The sequence below is a fragment of the Vicia villosa genome, linkage group LG4 (genome assembly GCF_029867415.1).
Source record: "Vicia villosa cultivar HV-30 ecotype Madison, WI linkage group LG4, Vvil1.0, whole genome shotgun sequence".
Taxonomy (NCBI): domain Eukaryota; kingdom Viridiplantae; phylum Streptophyta; class Magnoliopsida; order Fabales; family Fabaceae; genus Vicia; species Vicia villosa.
This window is the reverse complement of record NC_081183.1, coordinates 172,454,099-172,460,238: the sequence shown is the minus strand read 5'-3', so window position 1 is coordinate 172,460,238 and position 6,140 is coordinate 172,454,099. Positions and strand designations below refer to the sequence as shown.

The following is a 6,140-nucleotide window of genomic DNA, read 5'->3' as shown; positions in this document are numbered from 1 at the left end:
GTACAAATATTTTGTTGATTAAAATAAAAAGTATTATGGTGAAAGTGACCCGTGAAAATAGTGAGTTTAAGTGATAAAATTCACAGGAGTTAGTAAAAATTACATCAAGTCCATTATCTAAGAGTTTGCTACAAAACATGTAATTAGTTTTCAAAAACAGAATTGATAAAAACTTAAAACTCTAGTATCTTTTATTGAGTTAAAGGTTAAAATGATATGGTAGTGATAGTGACTCATGCGTCCGCCCGGATGCATTATTTGTGGTGTACTATTTTTTGAACGATAGAAAAATGTGAAGTAAAAAAGTTTGACCAAATTACATATATAAAATGAAAATTAACGATCTAAAAATAAATCATAAGAAATTAGTAGGATGAAAAATTAGGTTTTAAGTTAAAATAATCATCCACAAAAAATGTTTAAAATAGGTCAAAATCACAAGAGCAGAATATGATCATTGATTAAATTAAATTAGGGTCATTGATTGAATTAAATAATTGAAGGCCCAACAACAATTAAAAGAAAGGGATATGGGCCACTATAGATTAAAGAGTAAATAAAATAGAGAAAAATCATTAAAGGTATAGTCACATGTGAACATTCCAAAAAGACATGAGATAAAAATTTTCAGCCTAGGTGTCTTTATTTATTATCTTAGATCATTTGATAAGACTTGGTTATTGCTAATATATAATTATTATAAAATCTCTAATAACTAAAAATATTTAAAAATAAGTATGTAGCAAATCACCGACATGATAAATCCAATACGTCTAATAACTATAAATATTAATAAAATTATTAATAACTATAAATATATAAAAATATTTTATTAATTAAAATAAAAAAGGAATTATGGTGATAGTGACCCGTAAAAACAGTGAGTTTTAGTCATAATATTCATTTGTTACAAATATAATTAATAATTATAATTATTGATAAATTTTAATTAACAATTTAATATATATATATATATATATATATATATATATATATATATATATATATATATATATATATATATATATATATATATATATATATATATATATAATAAAGGAGATTTTAACTAATAAGCCAGTTGATATAGAATTTGATTAATGAAAATTTTAATTATTTTAATTAAATCAATTTATGATTAAATAAAAAGAAAATGGGGGAGAGAAGTCGAGAAATTGAAGATACATCATACTTCTATAGATAATATGAAACAAATGTATCACTATATTTATAATTATATGTTGCCTATATTTTGAGATCAAACAAATAACCATGAAGATAACTATATAAATATAACTTTAAATAAATCACTCTTAAATTATAGTTGTAACTTTTTGTGATAATGTATTTTTTTAAATTACACTGCGCTTTCTTTTTTTGAAATAAATGTATAGTAAATTTAGAAGGCCTCTAACAAAAACCACTGACTTGCAAATTGGAATTGGAGTGGTGATGGACTGCTTGTGTATTTTGAATTCCAATGGTGCTCAAATGAAATTATTGGTATCTTGTGTGATATGTTACTTATGTGATAGTATGCCAAAACCTTGAATGTTCATTTGATCTATTCAAATTCTTTGGCAGGTCCTTGTTCGCGGCAACATGAAATGGTGAGATGGAGGAATGGAGTCATCCATAGCAAACTTAGCACATGGCAGAGCTTCTCACTTGGCTTATGGTAGAATTAGTATTTTTGTTTTAGATCACTTGTATAAGACAATTGATCCCTAATAATAGCTCAATATATTTTTTGCAAAATCTGTAGTAAGAACCTGTATATTACTGCAATCTTGCCTTAGTTAAAATGATGGTGTAATGAATTGCATAGGTAAAAATCAGATTCTCACATTTCAAGAAAACCATTAGCAGCTTGTGTTGGTTTGTAAAATATGGGTGTAAACTATTTGTACAGATTGTATGATGAGAAGCTATGCATATTACAACTTCTATATGCAAATGTGATATTTAACAGCAAAGATGGTTTGGTTAATCTGATATGAATTAATTTTATGGTAACCAACAAAAGATTTTGATTCAAATGGCTATGGTCATCTCATGTTATTCTAATGCAAAAATGGATTAAAACCAAATGAAAAAATAAATTGAAACTAAATACAAATGAAAGTGGAAGCCATAGCTGAAAATCCAATTGCGACAATTCCTTTAACTGCTAAACTCCTTCTGTTCATTTCACATTTACTCCCTTCAAACAAAATCAACAAAGGCAGTAACAATAAAAAGATATAAAACAGAAAAGCTATAAATTAGAGAGGGAGTGAAGTTGCAGCAATGAAGGAGCGACATAGCTAGAAGCACATTTCAAGTCCATAGTAGAAGAAGCGAGGCAGTCAGAATAGACTTAGTTAAAAAGGAGGAACTTGTGGTGAACTGTAAGTCGTTCCATCTCTGGCAGTATATAAGGCCACAGGGTGTCCTCTTAACATTGTGAGTACCCCTTCCCATGCATGAACATGAAGTACTCCGACTTTTCCAGTTATCTTTCAAACACCGATGTATGAATGCCAGCTTTTCCTTGCAATAGGAACTACACATCAAGAAATAATAGAAAATCGATTAGCCACATATGTTTAATAATAAACTCATACAATCATAACTCATTCTGGTGCCAATATCTATACGATAAAAAATTGATGTTACCTTGGAAACCAAAGTCTGAACACCAGGATACTTTACATCCCAACTAAATTCAGTCATTTGCCAACCGGTTCCACCCATGGAGTCACCATTTCTACCGAGCTAATCCAAGTAATATTGATTGTTAGATGTTTGATACAACCATGCAGCAGTCCAGAGCAATTCATCCTGTAAATAAAATTACCAACCTTGAATCATGAATATGCATTATGCATGAGTACATGAAAAAATGCAGTCGACTGAAAAATGAAATGAAGTGAGTGCTACGAATCAAATTCATTATGCATGAGTACATGAAGGATCCAAATCCATATTGAATGCAATAACATGTACCTGTTATTATGATAGAAACATAATAAATATTGATAGAAACATGAATATAACATCTGCAGTATTCAGTTAATAGAGAGATCTAATATTTTTATCTGAAATTGAAACAACAAACTGAGAAATGCAGAATTTAAAATTCATTAAAATCAAAAGAACTTAAAATTAATCGAGTATCCAAAACATGTTAATATCATCTAGTTTCTCTATCAGATTCTTTCATCACAAGTTTATTCAAGATACATGTTAATTATTTTCTATAATGATGTCATAGCTATTAAAACATTTAACTTGAAATGATGTAAACTCACCCAAGTGTAGCCAATGCCTACAACTTCAAGATCTCATCCATCTAGATCAATATCACATTCTTTAATTGCTTAAGTCACAAGATGAAAACTTATTAGCCTATAAAATATAACAAATTATTTTTACGTACAACAGATACAATACATTCCAAATTAACAAACCTGAGGATTGGTGCATCTAATACCATCAATCCATTCCCTCACTAATACACATGGCACAGAAAGTTGTTTGTAAACCAGAGGAATTTGGACAGTAGGATTATTTTTAAAATTTTCTAGAAAATCTTCAATATTGTGGGCTTCCTGAAATATGGATAGGGGAATCAATACATTTTCTTAGAAAAATATATAACTTAAAAGAATACACTCAATGTTATGACCAAAACAAAAATTAGATCAACAAAACAAAAGTAAACAATGTTAGCAACAAAACAAAACAAAAATAACACCAAACAAAAATTAGATCAACTACTTAGATCTAAAACTTTAAATCATAAAACTGAATAAAAAAAGAGAAAAAAAATGAATAACCAATGTTAGGACCCTCAACAGCTTTTTTTCCACAGTTTTCTTCCTGTTTGAGAGTCTTTGCATTGCAATCTACAAAACAAAACAAAAAGAACACGAAATAAAAATTAAATCCAACTATTCAGATCTAAAAAACTCTAAATCAATAAAACTGAATAGCAAGGAGGAAAAATAATAACCAATGAACCTATTCATACAAACATAAACTTTATTCATAGAATCATAAACCTATTCCAAAAGACATAAACATACATGGTGGATTAAAAACGACCCAGTTTATAAAACTAACCTATAAAAAATGGTTTACGAAAATGGGTTGAGATGAGAATTACGAAAATGGGTTAGATGAAGCATCCTCTGAAACCTGCAATCACAAACACACAAAAATTGACCAAACCGAATTTCAAGAACCTATATAATAGAGGGAAGGAGAGAAAGAGAGAGATAGAGAGAGAAAATGAGAGAGAAAAGAGTTGTGTTCTTGAAAACGAAGAGGGAGAAAGATGGGGAAACGATGCCCGTTCTTACCGAATCGGCCGGAGATGGAGAAACGGTGGTCGCTACCAAGTTGATAGAAACCAAATGACAAAGACCATGAGATTCTGAGATTGGAGTGGTCGACGACATCGCTAGGGTTTGTGGCTGCGCTAGGGTTTGTGGAGAAAACAGAGAAGACAGAAGACGAAAAGAAAGAGGAAAGAGAAGATGGAGTGAAAGAGAAAGAGGAAAAGAAAAGAGATAGGGAAAAGTGAAAGCAAGTACAAATTTATTATATGGACGAATCAGCAAACAACACATGGCAAGTGAAAAAATTCAATTTGTTAATTACTGAAGTAACCTTTTGCAAGGGTAAAATGTTTGTGGCTCAGGGTTAAATTAGGGAGTTTGGTCAATTTTATAATATTGGGTAGATAGTTGATATTCATTCACTAGTTTATGGTTTGGTTTGTTTGAGACAATCCATTCACTAGTTTATGGTTTGGTTTGGATGATCGATTTACAATATTTATTTTTAAAAATAATATATTCATTAGTATATTCTTCACTATCATGTTTTTTTGGTGTATTTTATGCTACTATTTTTTTAAAATAATACATTTCATATTCTATTTTTTCAAACAAATTAAAAGTTACTCTTAATTCATACGAAAGAGTGGCATGATTTCTATTGCATCATGAAATAAATTCACTATGAAATATAAAAATTAACACTTGACATCAAAATGTTGGAGAGAGATTTCAAAGCTGAAAAAATAGAACACAGCAAAACACACATCATTTAACATGTTTCACACCTCAAACACACATGAAAATTATTGTAACAAGACTAGAAGGAATTTTGTTAAAGAAGAAGAAAAAAAACGGTAAAAAAAAATTAACGAAGAGAACTTAAACACGAGGAACAATGGTTGCGGGCAGCCAGAGCAGCAGTTCAATGAAAACATGTTTTTTATGACTTATGATTTCTACTTTCTATACTTTAGAGTTTGGTTCTAGCTACGTGTTTTGCTGAAAGGAAGTGTAAACAAAGATGTATAATGGTTGGACCGATAACAAATTTGAGCTTAATTATGGATGGAATAAAATATTTAGAGTGTCATCATTTCAATTGGTTCGGTTCATTGATTTGGAGGTTCTTAAAAAATTAAAACCGAGAACCGAACCAACCCATATTGGTTTTTATTGGTTTGATTCGGTTTTAGAACCAAACCAATAACAATCGGTTTTATTTCGGTTTGGTTTGGTTTAGATTGTCAGTTTAATTAGATTTTTCTAATTCGCTTACACCCAGCAAGTCTTCCATAAATACCTCAATCCTATAATTGAGGAGGGGATCGAGTCTTCACCAAAAAATTCATACAAAGAGTTTCTCATAATCCTATGTGATATAGCCTTAAACTCAACCAAATGCCTTAAATCCTACATAATAAGGGGTTGTCTTCAATGTAATTTTTTATCAAGTATAATTGGCGTCCCAAGAGGCAATGAATTTTGTTGTATCCTCATGGAGTAATTGTCACCCATGAGGCTATTACATGTTGGATCCTCGTGGAGGAACCCTCTCTGCCACAATGCTATTAAATGTTGTATCCTCGTGGAGGAATTCTCACCACCTACGAGGCTATAAAATGTGGGATCCTTATATAGAAATTCTCATCGCCCAAGAGGCAAGTTAACACTGGAATTTTGGCCGCCTTAGAATGCAAACCTAAAGAGAAGACTTTTAAGCCTTTTTTTTGTGACACAATCGCCTTATAGACTTCTCTCAAACTATACAATTAAAAAAATGAGTAATCAAACATAAAACAAAAAATAGGTAAC

At 30.2% G+C, this 6,140-nt stretch overlaps 1 long non-coding RNA gene across 2 annotated transcripts; it reads right to left on the bottom strand.

Moving 5' to 3' along the window:
• Window positions 1-2,072: 2,072 nt before the first annotated feature.
• On the bottom strand, window positions 2,073-3,747 carry LOC131600310 (uncharacterized). 2 transcript variants are annotated; one of them, XR_009283094.1, is made up of 4 exons: window positions 3,453-3,747; window positions 3,294-3,361; window positions 2,659-2,823; window positions 2,073-2,545 (listed from the first exon to the last, which is right to left on the bottom strand). It is a non-coding gene; the product is annotated as an uncharacterized LOC131600310 (long non-coding RNA). The 2 variants fall into 2 exon arrangements; XR_009283093.1 differs by having other exon boundaries at window positions 3,294-3,747.
• Window positions 3,748-6,140: the final 2,393 nt, after the last annotated feature.